The sequence below is a fragment of the Triticum urartu genome, chromosome 7A (genome assembly GCF_056163025.1).
Source record: "Triticum urartu cultivar PI428250 chromosome 7A, HENAU_Tu73, whole genome shotgun sequence".
Classification (NCBI taxonomy): Eukaryota; Viridiplantae; Streptophyta; class Magnoliopsida; order Poales; family Poaceae; genus Triticum; species Triticum urartu.
Window position 1 is genome coordinate 237,320,861 of NC_141879.1, and position 22,443 is coordinate 237,343,303.

Consider the following 22,443-nt stretch of genomic DNA (forward strand, 5'->3'; position numbering starts at 1 on the left):
TTCTTGCGAAGCACAATAAGTGTTATTTCTTCACAAGTTTTGGATGCAGTTTGAACAGTTGAACGCTTTTGTTTGCAAAAGACACCTTTTTATCTATTTCACCCAGATGTTTGTGAGCTCTAGAGATGAAATAATATCTGAAAAAACCTATTGATACCCGTTACACATGAGATGACCCCCACATCCTTTGTCAAAATAAACAACTCCCAGTTCAATGCATTTCACTCTTCGGTGCAACGCACGGGCACCTTACTACTATAGATTAGTACGACCAAAAAATGAACTAACATTATATATAGTACGATAAATGCTGATGCATGTCACTAAAATTATATCATTCAAAACTGTGTTTAAATACGAATCAAACAATATAGTTTTTGTTGACATGCACTAACATTTTGTCGGTTAAATCTTCAGTAAAATTCAATGGGGGACTAATAAACCACGACCGTTGTAGTACAAGTGTAGAGGGCGGCGCTGCACATGAGTCTCACCTCTCACCCCGCTCGTGGCGCGGCAGTAAAGCCGTCATATCATAAAACCCAACCACTACCAGTAATAAGTGGCCTGGTAAAATAAACGGACAAGCAACCATCACATCCCTCCGTCTTTTTTGCATTTCATCTCTCTGCATTTAATTTCTCCGGTTCATCTCGCACACTCGATCCCTAGCTACTAATCCCAGGGCCAGTTCTTTTGGCGGCTTCCCCAGCTTTTCCCACAAGACTAGTCACAGTGGAGAGTAACAATAAGGCGCCTCACTCATTTATTTGGGCTTCTAAACTACTACTCCGTCCTGGTTTATTCCTCACCATTGTAATTTGTGCTAAATTTTGACCAAAGATTTAACTAGTTTATTCCTCACCATTGTAATCCCTCCGTCTAGGTGTGTAAGTCATCTTACGAAAACCAAATAATCCCAAAACACATAGGCATGGTGCATTAACTTCTACCTTGTTTCTTGTTTCTTGACATATCAACCAATAAGAGATAAAGAGTGTGCATGCTTTTAATGACTTGAGATATCAAACACGACATGCAGTGGTTAGTTCATTGCATGCAATACTATTAATTAGCAAATAAACATTAATGTTTCTTGTTTTCTCCTCCTCCTTGGTCACGGTGCACAGCCTAAGATGACTTACTCACCTTGACGGATGGAGTAGTGCATGTGACATGCACTAACATTTCATTGGTTAAATTTATGATCAAAATTTGACACAGATTACAATGGGGACCAATAAACTGGGGTGGAGGTAGTAGTTATGGGATTACTAATCTAGAAGCCTAAAAGAACTGGCCCCTGGTACTCCTACTAGTAGTAGTACTCAAGTTGGAATTCCAATTGCACGACACAACTTGTTGGGCAAAAAATTCGATACAGGGTGTAGGAAGCGGTTTGGGAATTTGCATGCCTTTCCAACCAGTGAGATACTCCGTACAAAGTACGACAGAGAAATAACCACAGAGAAGGAAGCTAAAAGCAAACAATCAAACGAGCATTTTTGCATTTGTTTTGCATTGAATCTTTTCACAAGCTTGACTAGTGTTGTTTTTCTACTTTTACAAAAACCGCATTGTAATGTTAAAACATGCATTTGCATGTACTAAGTAATAGCAGTATTCCCTGTGTCTAGGTGTATAAGTCTTCCCTCCTTCTTGGTCACGGTGCACAACCAAAGATGACTTATTGACCTGGACGGAGGGAGTAGCACAGTCTCCAAGCATATATCGAGAGAGACGTGTAGTGCGATAGTATATAGTAAAGTTTGTGCTATATGCACGTACTTGAAAAATGTGTATGAATACACAAGGTTTCCAAACTTTCCCTTTTACATACTTAATTAAGGATGCTAAAAATTCCTGAACGTTCGGGATTTATCATTTGCGTCCAAAAACTAATAAGATCGATATACGAAACAAAAATTATACTCCTCCTAAAAGCCACGACGCTCGCAGGAGCGCTTGCGGCGCGCCACGTGTGCCCTGGTGCGCGGCCGTTTCCCAGTGCACTGACACAACGCCTCTTCCTCAGCCTCGCAACTCGCGAGGTGCTGATTTGCGGCTTGCCGGCGGGCAAGCGCGATCTCACCGGTGTGGTGATCTGGCGCCAACAGGTACTCCTCCTCGCAGGAAGCGTGCACCCGGTCCACGTACCTCCAAGCATAGATGAGGCGCTTGGGCCCGACTGCACTCAGGGCGTCGGCACGGGCGTCCTCCGCCACCCTCACGGCCCTCGCACGAGCCTTCTGCCAAAGAGCCAATTGCCTGACTATCTCGGACGCGACATAGGCCTCCCATGCAGCTTGTTCCACGGTGCGCTTCTCTTCCTCGGCCTTCTTCTCCGCCTCTATTTTGGCACGCTCTGCTGGAGGCAAAGCCTCCCACAAGGCGACATCCATTTATTTCCAAAGCTCCTCAAGGCTGGGGGGCTCGGCGGGCGGCGCGACGTTCTCCTTGTAGCGGGGATCCAATGCGTCCTCCGGCTCCCGTGCTGGCGAGATTGGGAACGCCGACGCTTCCACCTCAATGGGTCACGGCAAGGAGCGGAACGCCGACGCGTCCTCCTCGACTAGTGGCAGCGAGGAACGGAACAGCGACGCGTCGCATCACGGCGAGGAGCGGAACGCCGATGCGTCCTCCTCGACTAGTGGCGGCGAGGAACGGAACGGCGACGCGTCGCGTAGCGACGAGGAGCGGAACACCGACGCGTCCTCCTTGACTAGTGGCGGCGAGGAACGGAACGGCGACGCTTGACCGTCCGCGCGGTGCAGCGAGGGTCTCCTAGGGCTTGGGAGGGGCGATGCCATGGTGGTCGACGTGAGAGGGAGGGGGAGGAGATAGCGATGAACGTGAATGTGAGGGGGAGGAGATAGCGATGTCGTGGGAGGCGCAGTATTTATAGCGAGCAATGGCACACGTACATAAGATATGGACTGAGCTGCACTGACTTAACTGCAGGTCCAGTTGCGTCACTGACATGTGGGCCAGACCCCTGTTGGGCCCATGTGTCAGTGATCCAATGCACCTGCAGTTAAGTAATATCTACATGGGCATATTTGTTGGAGTAAATTACGGGGGAGCGAAGGGGTGGAAATATTGCTCGTCACAACGGATTGGGCGAGTGTGGGGGGAGGAGAGTCATGCATGCAGATTTTTTCACACGGGTTTCCTGCAGTTATGGGGAACGGTGCATAATAAGTCATCTTGCATGCCGGGCTATGTATAGTCTCAAGTCATTAAAAACATACACACCCCACACATGTTCATATTTCAAGGTGCACTAAATTATTGCATGTGATGATTAAGGCTGGCCATAATGGTGGTATCTTAGCTGGTATCATGCACACGGGAATAGAAAACATGCTGATGTGGCAGAGAATTAAAGAAGAGAGGGGGGTTAGAGTAACTAGTGTTCATGCATGCATTGGTAAACACATTTTTTTGTGGTAGTGTCTCTTGCATCGGGGGACTATGACAGGTTTGCTACGCGTGACCTGAAGATGAAAGCATTGAGCATCTCGAAGTTGATCAACAATCTTCAATTGTCAAAGATTAGCCGTTCGGCCAATAAGGTGGCACACTTAATCGCTAAGTATAGCTTTGACAATAGATTAGATGGTATTATTGTAAATAACGTACTGCCCTGTGTGGTGAATATTGTATCGAATGAGTGTACTGGTGTGGCTGGTTAGTTAATATAAGGTGGTGTTCAAAAAAAGTATAAATTTGGTCAAACACTTTGCAAACGGTTGACGGGAGTAAAAAGGACCAGAGGGAGTATCATGCATGCAGAGTAGGCAAAAAAATTTGCTTGTCTAAAAAAAGGCAAAAAAAATTGCTCATTTATAGCCGGTCGAAGTCTCAAAGGGCGCGACCGCGCGACGGAGGCGAAGGTCGTGGGAGGCGTGACGTTTGAAGGAATTAAGTGAAGTTACATCCACGTGCCGGCATGGCGTGCGAACAGGCAGAAGCTATACTCTCAGGCCTACGATATGGGTCTAGTAGACATGCCATCTAGTGGGTCCCGCATAGTTCTCGAGAACTCTTTGGGGGCTTGCAGCCGTTTATCCACCGGGCAAGCCAGCAACCCCACGCCATTCGCACGCCCTACTCGTCCCCGTCTTCTACCTTACAACAGTTCGCTCCCAGTCGTTCCATCCTTTCACATTAGTTCGCTCCCAGTTTTTTTTGTGGGGTACAACAGTTCAACTTCTCCTAACCCTCCTCCAAAATCCATGGCCTCCCAAATCTCCATGGTCGCTGCTGAGTACCAGGTTAGAGCCATCACCAGCGATCAGTTCATCGTCATCTACACACGTGGATCCGAGATGGTGAAAGCATGGCTTGCTCGCTTCCTACGCATGTTCAACAGTTCAACGGATGAGTGGGTCGCTGGGCTAGATGTTGAGTACACCACAGTCCTGGGACGAGAGAAGGATCTAAAGGACGAAGAGAGGAAGAAGCCCGCCATGATCCAGGTTTGCGTACATAATGTTTGCTTGGTCTACCACATATGCCATGCCGACGTTGAGTGCCAGGATTTTAAGAACTTCCTCAAGGATAAAAGAGTGAAATTCGTTACTGTAGGCTTTAAGAATGACAGGGATGTCCTGCGTCGGATAGGTCTCATTGTAGGCCAGCCCTTCGATCTCCAGAAGGCAAGCCTAGTGTCCTCCTCTCAACCTTCAATGCTGACCCTAGCAGCAGCCATGATAGATCCTTCGTACGTGAAACTGAAGAAACCTCATCACGAGTTTCATCATGCATGGGAGTCAAAGACATTAGATGAAGATCACATCCTGTACGCAGCAATGGATGCCTACCTTTATTTAAATATCTACAAGGGTTGGATGAAGAAGCAGAGCCCAGTGTCCGGTTCAAGCAAAGAAGCGTCGGCGAAGAGGAAGAGGAAGAGGGACGAGGATGAAGTCGAGGACGTGGACTCGGACTCCAAGTAGGTGGCAGTGCCGTCGCTCATGCTGGTTCTACTGCAGTGTCAAGTGGACTAGTTTCTTAGTTTATTTTCAAGGGTGTGTTGTGCTGAGGCCCCAGCAGAACTATGTTTATGTTCTTTCTCGTTATTTGAACTCTTTAGTACGTACAGTAGTACTAGTACTATGTCTTACTACTGTTCTTCTTGCAGTTGGTACTACTGCTCGTATCTTTGTGTTCCTACTGTACTTAATACGTTCGTACTAGTAGTATAATTTGGGCCAGTCGATTTGTGAAAGAAGTTTGGCGGAGCGAAGGAAGAAGACGGCAGAAGAGGTGGAAGAAGCCCTTCTAGCCATCCATGTTGCATCAAACGGCTCACATGAGTCGACTGACCCAAATTGCTCCTTTAGATTGCAGGATCCACGTGGCATTCAAGGTCTCGAAGGTAGATTCCGCGTCCGCACCCGGTTTGCGGGCTCGACATGCGCGCGACCAGCTTCCGCCACGACAGCCACCATGCGCGCCTTCTCCGCGCGGGCGGAGACGACAATGACACGCTAGTTCCTCCTCACCGGTGTGCTGGAGCACGCGCTCGTCCTCCTCTTCGTACGCTGCGTGCATAGACGCGGCTCCACCAACTGCTCGCGTGCTTGGCAGCGCGGCAACATCGTGAGGAGGGACTGCAGACGACGTGAGTGGGTGAGCCTTCGGCTTCATGGCACAGGGATGGCGGCGACATGGCGGTGATGGGCGAGAAATTGTTGGCCGGAGCAGGCGGGCGCCGGCATGCGCAACGGCGGCAGCGGCATATTGATGAGTGCGCGTGTGGGAGCTTACTTTAGTTTTATATATAAGCTTGGTAAAACTTAAAAGAAATCTGTACTAGTACACGTAAACATTAGACTTAGGCAGCGCTTTTATTAGTTAGTACCACAGCCACGATACGGAATCCTGTGCAAGCGCGTGAACCGCGGCCGCACGGTCGATCGAACGGTGCGTCACCGTGTCGCGCTCGAAGGACATCCACCGAACCTTTTTGTGTGTGTGAAAACGATCCTCGAATATTACTCAACTTTTTTTCCCTGTGAAAGTTCTTGACGCTGCAATATTTCCATATATTTGAATTTAGCTCCAGTTCGTGTTTATTTGGATTTGGACGTTTTAGGTGCGCCCTAGTTTTTTTAATACTGATTTTGTGTGTGTGACTCCGAGAGAACGTGTGTATGTGTCCATATCTGTGTTGTGGCGGAAGGGCAATGTGGAGATGGTGTGCGTGTGATACAAACATAGAGAGGTGTGAATGTGCAACTGATCATGCATGAGTGAGACATAGATAGATGCCGATACGTTGTGTATACATGAGAGAACGGTCTTCTAGTTTACTTGTGTGCGTGAGAGAGAGAGAGGGAGAGAGAGACAGAGAGAGGAGCATCCATAACACAACAACCATCTCTCTCGATTCGTCCGTCCCTCGCACGGTCGTATGCAACACACACATCAACGCGCACATTTTGACACCCTCACCCGGCCCCTGCCCACCTCAAGGCCCGCACAATCTCTTCGTGAATACCCATTTCTCTCCTTAGGTTTGTTTTCTCTCAATATCTGACACACACACACACACACACACACACAGAGAGAGAGAGACGCAGCACAACACACACACACACACACACACTCCCCCGAGCACACAATTCATCCCCATCCAAGGTTATACGAAGACCACTCTCGCTTGTGGTTCTTTGCACCCCAACATGCACAACACCTCAATCTTCAAAGAGGGCATCGAGCAGATCGAAGACGGCGACCACACCGCGCTAGAGAATGCGGGGTCATTTGGAAGCAGGGTGATGTGACGACGGCTGACTGACTCCTCCCCCCACCCTCTCTCTCTCTCTCTCTCTCTCTCTCTTGCACAGAATTACCAATCCCTCTCTCCCCCGCACAAAATTTTCAATCCCTCAACCCACGAGATCCTTCCCCTCCCGTCCATGTTTTTCCAGCTCTCTCATCAAACATGTTGTCTCTTCTCCTTCCACGTATACAGAATCCAGATGCACACGCATCTCATGTATATTATATGCATCCATCTTTCTCACAGACCTAACTTCTTCCTCTCTCTTTCTCTCTCTATCTCTCTCTCTGTCTCGTTAGGTTTGTCTCCTACACTCTCGTCCACATACATACAATCTTTCCCGCCCTATCTGCTCCATCTTCAAAAGCTCTCTCTGCACGTTTCATTCACACATTGGGATATGTCAAAATGTTGCTTCTATAATGGTTGATGTAGAGTTATGGTTGTTTTTGTTGCATCCTACAAAGTAATAACTATGATATGCATTTAGATTCTCATTTGACTGGGATTATGTGAGTTTGAGCATGTTGTGAAGTACTATAGACCTTGTATACATCTTGGGATTCGACAATGATTGTAACTATTGAATTGTATAGACCATTACATTCGAAGTCAATAGCCTAATATATTTATTTCACATTTTCAACAAATGATTAGTTCACTACAAACTAAGAAAACAAATGTGTACTCCCTCTGTTTTTATTTAAGTCCGCGCATTAGCATTGGTCAAAGTCAAGTTTTGTAAACTCTTAGAAAGCTTATAACAAAAAATATTAACATATACAATAACAACTAAATACCATTAGATTCATTATTGAATGTACTTTCACATCATACATATTTGTTATGGTAAATGTTTATATTTTTCTATAAACTTGGTCAAACTTTAGGAAGTTTGACTTTGGTCAAACCTAATACGCAGAGTTTACTACTACTACTCGCTAGTTGCTTAGCCGAATCACTCAACACGCCACACGGGGAGTCCAGTGTCACAAAATTTTGAGGTCACCAGGAAAATCTCCCGCGACCCTGATTCGAGCAGTGGGAAGTTACCATCATAGCCTTCGGAACAGGCCTACGGATGACGCTTGGTAGGGGGGCTGTTTTCGTAACTTCAGGTTCACCCTACCCAGCCAACCCCACCCCGGCACCCAGAGTAGTACACCTGAATACTCCCCATTTTCTATCCCCACCGCAAAATAGACTTCTCCATGGCACCGCAGCCTTTGTGCTCCTCCCCTTTATATCGGCGCACTCATCCACCGCAGTGCATCTGCCTCATCGACGACCTCGTACGCCGCACTGGAGCCGGTCCACCATCGTCGTCGTACACGGAGCCTCTTCCCCGGCATCGTCTTCCACGGTCTCGGATCTGCTTCCTGGAAGCCGATGCCAAGCGCAGAAGTACCACCGTCGTGGACAATGAACTGACTCCCTTTGCTGACCATGACTCACAAAGGCCACCGCGACCATCGTTCTCCTCCTCGATTGGTAATGTGTGTATTGAATCACTTAGCAGTACATGTGCAGTTCCAATTTTGTTCATACCTACCCTTCAAATTTTCTGGGTGCTATTGTTCCCATAAAAGTAATTGGTTATAGCCTCCATTGTCCAACAGAATATCAGCTTGTAATTGTGCGTCGCTCCTGTATCGTGCTGTGCTTGGGTAGGTTTTTCATCTGCAACCAGTAGTGTGGCAAATGATGGAAAGGTTTTTAGAACTAGCAAGATGCCCATGCGTTGCACGCATCAAGATGCATTTGTATGAGTAGTTTATCTTGTGGGAGAAAAGGATGAACGAGGGAAGGCCTTATTTGCAAATCTGGAGAGGGGTATGGGTATCTTTTTGCAAAATTCCCATTTGTTTCCTTCCTATCTTTCAGATATAAATCGGACGACCTATATTGCAAGAAAAAAAGTATAGAGAAAAAAGTAGACCGTAAAGGAAGTAGAGATAAATATAAAATATAAAATAAATATAACAGTAGAGAAGAGAGTAGAGATAGCATGTTGAGATTTTTAAAGCGCCGCGCGTTGCGATTCTGTTGGAGATGCTCTAACATGGCAGATGAGTGCTTTAATGTTGCCCACAAGATGCGCGAGTATTACTAGTAGTATATTTTTCTTGCCATGTTGAGATTTTAAAACCACGAGTGCGAACATGCAGAGGAGCAATGAAGACCAAACACGGGATACTCGGGACATCTTCAAGGAGCGTGCCAAGTTAAAGAGGAGCTGCACCGAACCTGTAAAACGAGCTTTGGTAAGTAACACCCTTTCAATTACTTTTCGTGTAGCCTCGTGTTCTTCGATGTGTATATGTTGTAGTTTCTGTTTCTCTTAAGCATGGTGTTCTTCGATGTGTAATAAGAAGAGTCTTAATCGTCCTAATGCTTTCGTTTTTAGCTTGATGTAGGAAGTGGGTGTTCTCACCTTGTAGTCTGTTTTTATTTTTTTTTCCTTTTGAATTCACTTCTCCGAGTTTTGTTTATCTGGCTTCTACTAAATGGATCTAGGTTGCTCTAAGTATTGATCTAAAAAATAAGTAACTTCATGTCAGGATGTAGTTCCTGCGAGGAGGGAAGTATGGTCAACCTCGAGATCATGTTTCCAAAATGAGGCTGGATTACACACAAGGTGCCAGTTCCCTAATGATGTTGGATTAGACATAAGGTGCAAATTCCCAGATGATGCTGGATTACACACAAGCCAGGTGGAGTCGTCAGCTTTTCGTGTCCTCGTGGCATTAGTAAAGGCTGAAAGAAAGCGTGCAGCATCCCTTGAGAATGTAGCTGAGTTCCTGAAGAAGCGAAAAGAGCAATCAGATGCTCTCTTCACCCAAGCCAAAGAAGAGATGGAAGAAGCCAGAAATAAGCTAGCAGAGGCAGAGCAGGCAAGGCGTCTCCTGCTATCTAAAACTGTTGTCAATACAAAATTTCCTTCATAATAGCTAGGTTCAAATGTTTATGCAGTCAGCATGCCTGTTGTGATGTCCGTGCATCTACTGATGTGGCACAAAATGTTTTTTCGGGTCATGTAATAACAGCAATTACAGACGAAGCATTGGACATGGTATAGTTCACGCGCAAGCCCGACATTCCAAGTTCAACTTCCACATCAAACTCATGTTCACAGATATCTGCACATTCATACATAATGTCCACAACCATGATTCACTTCAAAGCCAAAAAAATGTGAGGAGTTATAAATAAAGAAAATCCTCTACTAATTCCTGCTACTGGTGCGAGCACAACAAGTCAAGACCATGCGTAAATTAATTATATTTTAGTCATTTTAGTGTTCTAAAATGCCTGCCGGCTCGCGGAAGGACGTGTTGCCGGCACACGCGCGGATTCAATGAAGGCAGGCGGGGCAGTCTTAAGCTGGTTGCACGCGGCGAGGAGGCGTGCTCAGCCGGGCCTGCAGCGAGTGCGGCTCTCTTGGCTGGCGCGCCGGTTCAATGCATGCGCTATGAGAGGTCGCGTCCGTGTTAGAGCAATCACTCCCTCCAGTCCTTTTTATTTGGGTATAACAAAATCTCATTTTCCATTCACATTTTACAAGTAAAATTCGTGGACAAACTTTGACCCAAAGTACGATGGGGACTAGTAAACCAGAATGGAGGTAGTAGTTTTTTTAATCAAAGAAGGGTTTCCCCTTCCGATTTTCATTACTGAAAACCAGCATCTAAATCTAAACCATAGTATTTACCCTAGAACTACCAGGTTCAACATCTCGCAACATAAACCCATACAACCTCCATCGCAAAAAAAACCATACAACCATACGCCAAGGAGGTACATAGTACTACGAATTCCATTTTGCTCCATACCAATCGTTCTAAAAACTACTTACTACTTATAACGCGCCATTGAAAATCAGAACTCTTAACCCCACTAAAAAACGATATTTTAAATGTGGCTACTCAATTTGTGGCAACTGGCGAGCCACCACGCTCCAAGTCGTTCACCTGTGGTCCCGACCATCAACTCCTACGGATCAAATTATCACGCGAGCTAACTATTCCTACAAAGGTGCTCCACCACGTACCCGGTACCCGTGAATGCACCAATCGTGCACCAAGGGTTTTAGGGTTTATTTGTTAACGTCGCCTTTACGTAACACTCATGTGTGCGAGACAGCGAGAGGCCGACTGCGTGCGTGCGCCTCTTCTCTTTGTATATGTACTCCACCGTTTGTCTGGTGTCCACAAAATTATAATAACTACTAGCAATGTGCCAATGCGTTACCACATGATCAAAGTAGATTAATACATATTCACCGATTTGATAGAAAAAATTCTAGTTTCGAAATACGTATATCACTAAAAATATGTTATGTTTCACTCAAAATATATTCATTTGGCGGTTTTGATGAGATAAGGGAGGAATGTTGTTGGTTTCAAGATTCGAGAAGTGGTATATGTCTAATTTCTACTCTTACTAGCAAGATGCTCGTGCGTTGCACGGAACATCAAGATCTTGTGGGAGAAAAGGATGAACGAGGGAAGGCCTTATCTGCAAATGTGGTGAAGAGTGCGGCTAAATTGCCATATTTTCCTTCCTATCCGTCAGATATAAATCGGACGACCTACATTGCAGGATGGTAGGCCCACCATCATCACCAACTCTATTTTTAGCCCCACTCTTATAAAAAGCATTGTCGATGATAATCGTGTGCCTTCCATCCTGCAATATAGGCCGTCCGATCTATATTTGACGGATAGGAAGGAAACTATGGCAATTTTGCAAAAACATACCCACACCCCTCTCCACATTTGCAAATAAGGCCTTCCCTCGTTCATCCTTTCTCCCCACAAGATAAACTACTCATACAAATGCATCTTGATGTTGCGTGCAACACATGGGCATCTTGCTAGTTGTTGCAAAAAGCCCATGTGTGTGTGAGAGAGAGGGAGAGTGGAGGAGGACGGAGTGCATGTGTGACAAAGACACAAGGAGTGTGTGTGTGATAGGTATCAGCTTAAAATGAGGCGATAGTGTGTGTGTGCACGATCGAGAGGGCGTGTCTCAAGAAGGGAAGAAAAATCTACATAGATACAAGGAGCGGGAGAGAGACATGTATGCGATGGGGGAAGCACGAGTGTGCGGGTGTATAAACCTATCTAGAGGCTAGCTAGTCGATAAATGTTTGTGAGAGAAATACGAGTCGGGGTGCGAAAGCAAGAGTTTTGTGTGTGTGTGAGAGAGAGACGGTAGTCGGGAAGGGGAGTGGAAGCAGGAGTTGTGTGTGTGTGTGTCTGTGTGTGTGTGAGAGAGAGAGAGGAGACGGTAGTCGGGGTTGTCTGATCGGTAAACAAATGAATAATGTTAATCTGGGATGGAGACGAAAAGGAGACCGCAAAAAATGTTGTGTCTACAGGAGAGCGGGAGAGAGAGAGTAATTTTAGTGGTATGAGTCATATGTAGAGACATATAGGGTGTGTGAGAGAATCCCATAGAGAGAAAGACAAAGTGAAAGACGAGTGGAGACTGTGTGTGTGGCGGTGAAAAAGAAAGCTTAGGTACCGAGTGATACTAGAGAACAGTAGAGACGTGAGAGATAATGAAAACCGTGTAATGTATAATGGTAGGGAGAGTGTGACACTTCTCAAGCGAGAAGTCGAGAGACCATGTTTGCGAGGATAGGAGAAACATGAAGTGAGCGTCCGGGTGAGCTGGAGAAAAGAGAGTGATAGCTACCTGAAGGAGCATGCATGCGAGAGAGATGGGCGTGAAAGGAGTGAACAAAAAAGGGATTCAAATATTTGAATTTGAGATGATGATACTTGTAATCCATACTCGAACCAAAATTGATCTATCAAACATGCATACTCATATGAATTCACGCACATCTATGTTATTTAATATGTAGATATTACTGATCCATACATTTTAGTAGAACATAATTTGGTTAATTTTTTTCGAATTCAACCTTAAGATTTCGAGATCGTAGTATTTGTAAATCATATTATACATATAAAGGAGTAGAATTCTTTGTTGTGCTTTTGAAAGTATATATAAAAAATGATGTATATAGAATGTAATTCCAATTGAAAATGGATCCCTCCCGAAAAAAATAGAATACAAACGGGATTCGAATTGAGTTGGCACGGTAAATGTGCACTCTGCAAAATTTGAACGAAGCGGGGAAAGTCGCAGTAACCGCCCAAAACCAAAATCTGCAAGATGGAAATCACTACTACCTATCCCTGCCACGCAAAGCCTATCTGCTGGATTTCTATAGGTTTCGATAGGGGTAGGTTTGTAATTTCACCCAAACGTGACGTAACCGCCTCTCACCCGGATTCATACACGGTGGGCGCCAAAACACAGTGTGTCCTCGACCGAAATGGACTCCCTCCCCGATTCATATTCATACACGGTGGGCGCCAAAAACAAACTCTCGTCGGCAAATATTCGGTGTATGCGAGATTACCGTCCTATCCCCAACCAACTAATGTTGCTGTGATGTAGTAGAAATTTGAAACGGGGGCTAAGTTTGTAAATTTCCTCGCATTTGAGACAAGCACGCCCTGAATACATGGTTCCCCCCTTCCTCTCTACCTCCCTTTTCCCCATTCGTACTCCGTGGGCGCCAAAACACCATCTCCACCCCACCCTCCTCCGTCCGCCGCCGTCTGCCACCCCATCCACCATCGTCCTCCTCCACCATGCCGGAGCTGATACCCCGACGCCGCCGTCCATTAAAAGAGATCGACCTCTCTCATCCACGGCTTCGGACCGGGATCCTTGCATCCCGTCCTCTCGCTTCATCCCCGCCATCGTCCCCCTTGCCGGCGCCGCTCCTACGACCGTCTCGTCCACCGCGCCCGCGGCCACTGTCTACCCTCCTAGATCTGCTTCCACGCCGCCGACAGCCATCACTACCGCAACACCGTCAAATTCTCAGCAGATGCGTACACGGTGCCACACCAGAGGCGGTACTCTTTCGTATCTGCTCAACTTATTTATCGCAGCAAGAAAATAGATCGCCACTTCTTTACTCTGATTTCTTGTCTTGGTTGCGAAGTTGCCTTTGTCAGGTTTGCACCTTCAGATCCGCCATGGCACGCTCAACACTATACTCCCAATGCTTATGGTTTTCCCCTTTTATATTCCACACTAATTAAATCACAGTAGACTAAATTTCAGAATTGGATCAGTCAATTTTCAAAGCTCGCCGGAGTTCGCCGGTGCGATGGAAGGGGCTCGGGTGGTTGTGGGGCCTCGCCGAACGAAGAAAACTCGACGCCGGTGGGGGTTGGGCGGGGGTGGGGTGGGGGTGGCGGAGGAACATAGGCGGTGGGGGCCGGTGGTCCGGCCGGCGGCCCGTGCGCTGTTCTGTATGGGAAGAGTCAGAGAAGAGGAATAAGAAGGGTTAGGAGACATAGGATCTTCATCCAACCGCCAGAAATGGTCGAGAGACATCTGGGAGTTGTATTCTTAATGCGCTTTGGTTCATCATGTGTGGGCACTGCGCAACCAACATTTTATTATCCAAAATCTGCTTGCTCTTCTTTACCATGTTCCTCTTCTGTTCTTCTTTAATATGTACTCTCTCCGTTCCTAAATACAAGTCTTTGTATAGATTCCACCATGGACTACATATGGAGCAAAATGAGTGAATCTACACTCTAAAATGTATCTGGATACATCTGTATGTGATCCATAGTGGAAATCTCTACCAAGACTTATATTTTGGAACGGAGGGAGTATGATAGTAGTACAGTATGTTCCTTTTACTGAAGATGAGCAGGGACATTTGTAGTGTAGAGATCTATACAGTCGGTTGTGATGGACACTTTGAGCCTCTTTGATTCGTAGGATCTTGTAAACATAGGAATAGGATTTGTAGTGGCCTGCCCACTTGAATCCTATAAGAATAGCAAGGAAATGCGGGGAGCTGTGTCACCTTTGAGAGTTACACTGATATTAACAGTACCGCACCTTCACTTGAAGAGAGCCGGTATCCGAAGCCTTTCTAGCCGTACCGGCAATACTAGCACATATATTCCAGCAAGTTCCACTTTGCTGATTTTACTCTCATGCTTAAGGTTTTCCCGTTATATCTACACTATGATCTGTGTAGCTGCTTTGTGTCGCACTAGCAGCAGTCCACTCTTGAAGCTAAACACTGCAATGACTTACAAAATTGGCACCAAGGCATTGAGTGCCATTCTAGATGCAATGAAACTCATACGCTCCCCACCTGTTGATTCTTGTTCATAATATGATCCTAATGACTATTCTAACCTCGAGGAGTCAAAGGTTGATGGCCTGTCCTGTTCACCCATCAAGGTGCCTGTTCTAATTTGGCAATGTTTTATTGATTGCGGGTATCTTGCATATGTTGTCTTGCATTTCTTCTACTTTGTTGCACCGCCATCTGCTTAGTTTACTCATCATATATGTCGAGATGCCATGCCCATCCATTATCAATACATATTCCATCTGTCATCATACCATGTTTTTCCACTCAAATGATGTTCTTGTGCATCAGACATCAAAAAGGAAGAGGGTGATTGCCGAACCTGAAGGAGCACCAGCAAAGTCCTTGAAAAATGTGGTGGTGCCAAAGAAATCAGACAACACCCCACTTATATTGGCTGTACAACCAGTGACACAAAATGTAGGACCGACTCCAGCAAACTGTACCCATACTTCACTGGCCACACCACTAGCCCCACCACACAGGACCTACACTCCAGCAAAAGGTATACCGATTTCATTTGCCATAGCACCAGCTGTACCACAGAAAAACCCTACTCCAGTAAAAAGTACAACAAGTCCACCGACCGAAGACCTATCCCAACTGCAGAGACAACCAATTCCTGCACATTGGAACCCCATTCCATTTATTCCCAGTTTAAAAGACAATTCTTTCAATGTTGTTAGGGATTACGTGCATATATTCCCATCATGGGAAGATTGTTGTGAAGACAAACACCATTTTCACATCTTCCTCTCCAACTTACATGTAAGTGCTATTATTCATGGTTATTATTTTCCTGTTTTCTGCTGATTGAACACATCAATGATTTACATTGCATTGTTGTAACTAGGCGAGGGTCAATCTGGATAGTCATGACGAGCAAAGCTTGCTTGTGCTTTTCAAGGAAGCATTGCAGCAGTCTCGGTGTTACCTGAGGAAGTCACACTTTGATGGCAAGTCTATAAACGAACTTCTGGTGAAGTCTCCTGTGCTAAATTTAGAAGACATTGAACGGAAAAACCTTGTTATGCACTGGTCTCGTTCCCAGGATGAGGTACTGTCTATGAAATCACATGACAATTTGAACTTCTACTTTTCCGCATGTGCCTTATGGATCTTTTTTGCAGGAAATCTGCTCAAAGAAGAATTCCAGTTTGACAAGAACGACAGGATATCGCAAATATGCTGCCCACTGCTTTGCTCTTGTTAGTACCTGTTGTCCTGTATCACTGTACTTGCATACATACCTGGTTCATTATGTGACAGCAGTATGCATGATAGCTTGCTTATCAATTGTTCGCTCCAAATTATCTGATCTGTATGAATGGTTACATTAGTGTAGAATATATCCAATGCCAATGTTTTCTTTTAGCTCTGCATTGTTCTTGTAAGTACATGTTGTCCTTTATCAGTGTACTTATAATGACAGGTAGTTGTTCATGTACCATCACTCTGCAACTTATTTTCCTTTGCCCTCCATTTTCTACGCATCAGATCTATATTTACTCTTACCATAAGGTTGGTACTGAAGAAGTTTAGCTGTGCATTGCTCTTGGCTGTACCTTTTGCCTGTACCGCTGCACTTACATTTATAGCTACTTGGTTATGTATCATCACTCTTAATCTTATCTTAAATATTCTCCATTTTTCGTATATTATCACATCTATATTTACTCTTAACAAAATGTAGAATAAAGGCAATGCTTTTGAAGAAGATTCTATGGTAAACTTCTTGAATTGCCCCCCCATCAGCATGGACAAGGCCTTTATAGAGCCCGTCTTCACCTATAATGTAAGTTTGTCCATCTCAAGCCTTCAAACTTTGTTGTATATATTTGGTTAGGCATGACTGCAACATCTGTTTTTTTTTGGTGTTTGCATCAAATTGCTTGTTTAAAGTTTATTATGTAGTTCATAAACAAAAGTTTGTCCTTTCTCAATTTAAGTTTTCAGTTGTACAACCAAGTTCCTTCTTCATACCATGTAAATTAAACTATACAGAGCAAGTGATCTTCTTTTGCACTGCATGTATGCTTCTGTTCTTCATCCGTAATCCAGTGGTGTGGTGAACCTACCCACTACAGCATAATGTCATATTCTGCAATGTCTTAACTATGAACAATGTCATATCATTCTACTATTATTTAAACCGTCTCTTTATTTGCCAATCTGAAATGGTATAAATTGACAGCACACTAACCATTGACACTTATGAGTTCTTGATCTATAATCCAGTGGTGTCGTGAAGCTGTCAACTCCTTCATAATGTCATTTCCTGCCATGTCTTGACCTGAACAATACCATATTGTGTTAATGCAATTTTAAACTGTGTCACTTTATTCGTCAGTAAGAAATGTGATGGATTGTCAGCACTGATACTTTTATGTGCAAAACCGGTCATCTGTCTACTTGTTTATCTTTCAGAGTGAGGAAGATATAAGTGTTGAACTCTATTGAAGTGCTGTCGGTTTTGTATATTATTTTGTCAGCGTGTTTATTTGCACTGGTGGCGATCTTTGATGCCCAGTGTATGTAATCTGCTGTCTGCTTGTGCTTTATTATCATAGTGGCGAACTTTGATGCCCAGTGGATGTAATATGCCGTAATTTCTTTATTGTATAGTCTAGGTTTTTTCTTATTCACGATGCTGCAGTTATTTTACTGTATATATATCCTGTCTTCGCAGTAAACCGGCCAAACCGTAAAATTACGGTACATAATCGGGCCGCCATGCAATCACGATGTAGGTTGGGCCTGAAACGTGTCGAACAGCTCACGGGCCGGCATCAGCCCGAAATGAACCCCGGCCCATGATTGTGCGAATCAAATCACGGGCTTTTAACGGGCCAAAATTGTCTCGGTCCTTGTTTGGCCCAATTAGATATCGGTTGCGAGCAGGCCGGATGCAAACCAGGCCGTAGTTAGGCCCAACTATATGACGGGCTTTTAACATGCCGAAATTAATATAGGGCCAAAATGTTAAACGAGCCCTTAACAGGCCAAAACTAATATCAGGCTGAATTACTAAGTGGGCATTTAGCAAGTGCCACAAAGTATAGTGTCCAGTTGACGGGCCGAATCTGATATGGGCCATAATTGAGCCCATAGCCTCTTAAAGGGCCGGACCTGATCTGGGACATAATTTGGTCCAGAACGTGGTAGGCTTTTAACGGGCCGGATCTCATATGGGCCACTATTAGGCCCGGAGCGTGGCAGGCCATTAATGGACCGGATCAAATATGGGTCGGCATTTGGCCCAAAACATGGCAGCCAGTTAATGGGCTGGCCTACTAGGTCCTCAAAATCTTGTGGGCCTACAGCTGGGCCGGCCCATTAATGTCGGCGAAATCTCGTGGGCCTTTAGCTAGGCCGGCCCATTATGATCCGCAAGAATCTTGTGGGCCTTTACCTGGGCCGGCCCATTATGGCCCACAAAAATCTTGTGGGTCTTTACCTGGGCCGGCACATTATGGCCCGCAAAATCTTGTGGGCCTTTAGCTGGGCCAGCCCATTATGGTCCACAAAATCTCGTGGGCCTTTAGCTGGGCCAGCCATTATGGTCCGCAAAATCTTGTGGGCCTTCAGTTGGGCCGGCCCATTTAAATTTGATTGGCCGGTCCATGTGTCAACATATCATAGGCGCGTCTCGCCCATTGGATGAGTGACACCTGTGCCAACGCGGACCTGACACGTGTCTCCTCCAGCCAATGATGATTTTACACGTGGAAAATCCCCATTGGTCAGGGTTGTTAACGGGTTATTGGATCCAAAACCTGACCCGATAGCTTAACGGTGTTCCATTACGGTGGATGCCATGTGTCGGTCACCCTTGACGAAAGCATTTCTGTGACGCGCGATTTATCGTCATGGAAGTGGACACTTCCGTGATGATAATTTTGGTAATGTCATGGAACACTTCTACGATAGCACAGGTATGACTATCTTGATTCCGTCATAAAATCGTCATGGATGTACATGCATGACAGAAAATGCGACCTACTATGACAAACACGTATCATCACGAAAGTGTATTTTTTGTAGTGTACAACAGGCGACGCTGCTGGCAGGAGCCTCATCTTCTTGGCGTTGGGGCCAGCCGACTCCATTCCCTTGTGGGCGTCACACCGAGCTCACGGGTTTGAACAGAGTAGCCAGAGACGAGCCTAGTGGCAATGCGAGTGGGGAAGAAGGAGGGCTGGGGTTTTCTGTAGGAGTGGAAGAAGAGGAGCAGGTGTTTTCTATATGAGTGAGGAAGAAGGTGAGCGGGGGTTTTCTGTACGAGTAAGGAAGATGGGGAGCGGGGGAATAGGGGGCGACGGAAGCGGGAGAGTCCAGTGAGCTGCAGTATAAGTGGAAGCGAGGAGGACGAAGGGTTTTTCTATGATCGCCCCCTCTTGAAGAAATATGGGCATCTCGTCTTAAAAAACAAAAACAAATGGACTTTAAGATGGATAGGCTTTTGTATCCGCCCAGTCAGCTGCCCATGTTTCGTACTCGAGGGCCTTAACACTAGAGGCAGCCCATTAGAGACACTCTCCAGCTCTCCAGCTTATTGCCCATTCGAAAGAAAATAAGAGACGCCTCCAGCTTAATTATGGCTCCTCATCGACAACATTTTTCACTTGAAAAAGAATTATAGCTCCTTTTCGGGCCGGCTTGGCATCCAACAAAGTACAGAATGGTGTACTGCATGCAGACACTCACACTGGTCATAGAGCGGCAATACGAGGGGTCAAATAATATGCCCACAATATACATAGATTAACAGGGATTATGGGGGATTAAATCATGTACAAGCCAAATTCCCCTCCATTCCTCTCCAAACCCCTTGGGAGGAGGTTGAACCGAACAAGGCCTAAGACTAACCACAGTGGGAGTAACTTAATTCCATACGGTATTATAATATGATACTCAACCCTCTCTTTCTTCATTTAATTCTACGCCACCTCATCAGATTTGCCTACTAGTTGGCATGCACTACTGCAGGATGCTGCTAACGCGACACTACGATCTGAGACCCTTCGACAAAACTGTGTGCGATGCCATTATTGCAAACGGTGGTGTAAAATAACTGTCAAAAAAAGGTGCAAAACATTTGCGATGGAGGATGCATCAAACACGGTTCAGATTTTAGTTGCGTGTGTGATGCAGGGCATACGGTTCAGCTCAATTAACTGTTTGCGATGAGGAGGAACAAAAGAAACGGGAAGCCAGATGAAGGCGTGTGCGATATACAACATGTTGTTCAGTAGGATGAACTATGTGTGATTAGGCAACACAAAAGAAACGGTCAGCCCGATCAAGGTGTGTGCGATGTACAGCATACGGTTCACTCGGATGAACTGTTTGTGATTAGGCAAGAGAACAGAAACGGTTCAATATAACAAGATGTGTGTGATACACGGCAAACAGGTCTGTATTCAGAAATGTGTGCGGAGACCGATAATAACGCAGACGATTGCTTCTAATAAGACATATGTGATGTGCTCTGTCTACACAACATCTATTGGCCACTGTGGGACGAGCGGTCATCTGGATACGCCATAAGGATGTGAAGAGGCATTCCCATCAACAAGGACTAGTTGTTCCACGAGTAGCTCATGTAAGAAAACTATCAAGTTAAGTGTGCTCAGGCTGGAGTAGCCATCAGATGGGTGACTGGATGGGAAGTTGTGTCGATGTTAAATTTAGCCTCGAGGTCCTTGTTATTTATTTATTTTATTTTTTAACACATGTTAAAGAAGGTCTACCGCATTACTTTTTGACAATGTGCGATACATGGCATACAATTGATCCATCCGACCTATTTGTGATGGAATAGGCAGTGTGTGTTGTGGGCAAATGCTTGCTAGTATTCAACCGTTTGGGATTGATGAATTCATCACCGATGGGTTCCCTAGTGTGGTCAATGTTCATCTGATCATCATCTACTTCTTGCACTAGCTCGATGCTAAGTTTCCATTAATTGATGGCGTTTTGTGAACACACCACCATTTCCTGCCATTTCATCACCAGTTTCTCGCCACCCTGCTATATTGCGCATAGGGGGCGCGCGACGCACGGAGGCGACAAGCGCAGCCTGTAACACATCCACCTTTTCCAAGCATGCTAACCCACCAAAGCGCCGCCTCTGCCATCAACCTCGTTGACGAGGAAAACGAGCAGGCGCCATGGCCCGTCGAGGCCGAGGCGCTCCCCGCCAATGTGATGAACGACGCCGTGATGTGCTTCATCGCCAGGGTTGAGCATACCTTTGTCGCATGGCGCTTGAGCATAGTGAATCAAGATAGGCATGTCAGCACCAATAGGCTACAGCTCGCCGCACAAGATGATTGATGGCGCGCCACAGAGCAAAGCTAGGCGCGTCCACGCCGATAGGCTGCGGCTCGCCGCATGGCGAGGCCGTTGGAGCACCTCAGAGTGAGAGGCGTGGTGCGCCGCACAGCAAGAGCGGATCAAGCGATGCTTGCCTGCTGTCGACATGGCATCATAGCTTGGTACACGTCCTGCCAGTACCCCCATCCCTCGCTATTAATTGTGATGATACTTAACTACTAGGTACGTGTACAATTTTAGGACATGTACAATTCATAATATAATACGTGATGATACTTAACTACTAGGTACAATGCATAAAATTTAGAACGATCGATACTAAAACTAATAACCCCTCCTGGGGCCAGTATTCCGGCAGCCCCTCGCCAGCAGCTCCCTGGTGCGCGGCGTCTTTCCAGTGTGGAGGCAGTACTCCAACACATCCGCCTCGCAGTGCTTGACGTACCGATCTGCCTCTTGTTGGCGGACACGCGCGACCGATCTTGCCAATTCGTTGGGCGCCCACCGGAGCTCCTCGTCGGTAGCACGCTGGAGCTTATCGGCCCACCTCCACGTAGCGACGAGGCGCCCATCGCCTATGACCTTCCTCGCGAAGTACCCGTCTTCGTACACCTCGGAACGACGACACGCCCGCCCCCAAAGCTTCGCCGCCTCCTTTTTCCAGGCAGCATCACGGGCTTCACAGGCCGCATGGTACCTGGCTTCCTCCTCCGCCATCTCCTTCTTGAACGCCACTTGCCTGGCTTTCTCAGCTGGCGGCAGCGACTTCCATAGACAAAGATTGTACTGGCCCCAAAACCAATCCAAAGTTGGGGGGTCTGGTGCAACCTCGTCAGGCGGCGCGTAGGGGTCCTTGTCGCTGCTAATCGAGTGAGCGTCCTCGGGGGGCAGCGACTCCTCGTCGGCGCGTGGGCAGACCGACGGCGCCATGGCAGAGGTTTGAGAGAGAGAGAGAGGGCGAGCGAGGGGAGGATGTTGATGAGAATGCAGGCGGGACGACATGAGCAAGGTAGTATTTACTGGCTGCCAGAATCTAGATCAACAGGGACAGTACACACGCCGGTCGCCGGAATTTACGAGTACTGTAGTTTGAATTACA